The sequence below is a fragment of the Frankliniella occidentalis genome, unplaced genomic scaffold (genome assembly GCF_000697945.3).
Source record: "Frankliniella occidentalis isolate FOCC.00 unplaced genomic scaffold, Focc_3.1 Scaffold94, whole genome shotgun sequence".
Taxonomy (NCBI): Eukaryota; Metazoa; Arthropoda; class Insecta; order Thysanoptera; family Thripidae; genus Frankliniella; species Frankliniella occidentalis.
This window is the reverse complement of record NW_026267223.1, coordinates 873,762-876,404: the sequence shown is the minus strand read 5'-3', so window position 1 is coordinate 876,404 and position 2,643 is coordinate 873,762. Positions and strand designations below refer to the sequence as shown.

General features: G+C 58.6%; 1 protein-coding gene across 2 annotated transcripts in view; it reads right to left on the bottom strand.

Annotated features, from left to right (window-relative positions):
- The window catches only part of LOC113203876 (aspartyl/asparaginyl beta-hydroxylase), a 24,414-nt gene that overhangs the window by 10,909 nt on the left and 10,862 nt on the right, over nt 1-2,643 (bottom strand). The window lies entirely within an intron of this gene.

The following is a 2,643-nucleotide window of genomic DNA, read 5'->3' as shown; positions in this document are numbered from 1 at the left end:
TTTGAGCCACAAAACCCCTGAATGTAGGCAACTTGCGCTACACCGCCCCCCCTGTCGGCCGCCCCTTACTACGCCCCTGCTTCCTGCCCACCCCAGGTGTGGTGTGGGGCGGATGCGGCACGGAGGCCACTGTGGACACAGGGCCGATAAGCATAGGGCGGAGAAGCATGGAGCCGTGGCCGAGGGTGGCTTGGGGGGATATGTCACATGGGCGCTTTTCTCACTACGCTCGCTTCGCCTGTGACCCCCGCCCCGCCGCGCCCCGCCCCTCTTGTTCCTCAGGTTGTGGCCCCGGGCGGGCGCAGGGCGGGCGGCCAGGCGGCGCGGCATCGCGGAGGTGCGACTAAGAATAGCCCCGCCAGCTTGTACCGTCCCAGGACTCTCCCCCGGGGTCCTCCCATCCCCAGGGCACCGCGCCAAAGGCGCCCCCGGGCCGCGCCGCCCCGTCGTCGCCGCGGTTAGCTAGCCGACGTGGCGCTCATGACGCAGCTGCCCCGTCCGTGACACGACCACGGGGTCTGCTCGTTCAAAAGCTCCGGTCTCATCCAAGCGACCTTACGGCGCCGCATCGAGGAGTGCGAATCGATTCACCACGACGTGGCGCCTCTAGTGGCGCCTAGGGTGGCTCCTCGGGGGGTTCTTCGGGTGGCGCCTTGGGTAGTGCCCTCGGGTGGCCTCCTCGAGTTGCACTCTCTGGAGGTGCCTCGGGTGCCACCCCTTGGGTGTCACTCCCGGCGGGGCGCCCTCGGGTGGCGCCCTGTAGACTGATTCCGCAGAGCACTCAAGGCGGGTTTCTCCCTCCCTCCTAATGGCCGTGCCTCATGACTGCGACAAAGAAGGGGGTACTACAGGCCCGTGCGGAATCAGTCTGTTAGGCGTTGCCTACGCGCGAGCACATTCTGCGTCCAGCGGGCCCAGCACTCGGCGGGCACCCGACCCGGTGCAAGCCGGCACAGGCTGCTGACCCCTCCTGTCAGAGGCTTTTGGCAACGCACGGTCTGACAAAGCGCCCGCCCGTCCGCAGTACTGAGCGTCGTCGTCGTCTCGGTCGTCGTCATCGCCATCGCGTGGTGGAGGTCAAGGGACCGGGCCAGCCAAGACTAGAGGTACCAGAGGATCGCGACTCAGGAGGGCGCACGACAGGTGGCTCCAGCCGGTGGGTCCGCGCGGCACCAACGAGACGAGCCACCGGAAATGACGTGCGCGTGTTCCGGGTGTTTGTTTTTTTGAATGCGCCCTAAATGGTGTTGCGTGGGTTCGCCCGCAAGACGCCGTTGGCCCCTACGACTCTAGTCCCGCTACCCAACCGGGGATGCCTATCGGATCTGCGGCAGGTCGATGGTTCGACGTCTGCCCCTGTGATACTGCACCGGCGTGCATGTGTGTGAGCTGTGCGGGCGGGTTGCCTGCGGCCGCTGCGAGTAGGCGCCCCGACCACAGGTGGTGCTTATTGCACCGCCACCACCCATTGTGGCCCGAGTAGGCTGCAGGTTCAGATTAACGAGCGCTTCTATATCTACCATAGTAAAGAAATTTCTTATTTGAAACGTTTCTTAATCTGCTCCTCGTTTGTCTAGAACTCTACCACATCAGCTGCTACGGCGGCGTGGCCGGCCGGCAGCCGCGGTGGTGGTGGGCCCAGGGCAGTGGGACGCACGCCAGGCGGCGCCGGGCCGCTTCCACGCTTTAAAATCGTGCCAAAGGCGTAGAAAGCTAAACGCATCCTCTCGACGGCCACCACGACCACGTGGTGGAGGAAGCCTCTGCCGAACAACGGCCGCGGCCTGGGGGGTAGACAATCCGCGGGGGCGGCGCAGGACTCCTCGAGCCTGAGGCGGCCCGAGGGGTCAGAGGCGGCCCGAGGGGTCAGGGAGTGTCCCTGCCTTAGGCAACCCGAGCGCACGAGCGCACACGCCAAGGGCTCTAGCCAAGGGCAGCAGGGCGCGTCCAGCCAGGCCCGGCGGCCGCCAGAGGCTCAAAACAGTCGTGTCGGGTCACACACTCGCCGGCTCGAGTTTCTGGAGCACCAAGTCCTTCACGCGATGTGGGTGTCCGTCCGTGCGAGTGAAGGGCATGTGGTGGCAGGTAAAGAACACTTTTGGACCCTTATCTGGAAATAGTAGCAATAGGTCATCCATTCTACAGAACAAAACCGCTAGATGTTGCTAAATTTTACCAATGACCTCAAGGAAAGGGTTGTTTAACTTCCACAGTTAAGCTAGGTCCAATAGTAAAACAGAAATGTGATAACAGTTTCATTTCTTTCAAATTAGTGGAATCATAACGCAAATGACAGAGAAAGAAAAGAAAAGTAGAGGAATCATAACGCAAACAACAGAGAAAGAAAAGAAAAGTAGCGAATTGAAAATTTAACAAACACAGGGGACTAGAAAAAAATTAACAAGACATTACATTATAAATTCTGTGCAATTACATCAATTTGATTTGGTAAATTATTATGTCAGGAACTTATATGAACTTGTGCAAAAGAGCAGATCCCAAAACTTAAGGTTGCCATTTAAACTGGCCAAAGAATGAAAGAGAGCAAAAGTAATAAGTTTCGGTAGATATCAAAAATTTGTTCAGACTAACTTAAATTTCAAAACTATTTCATATTAAAAACTATGTCAAATATGGGAAATT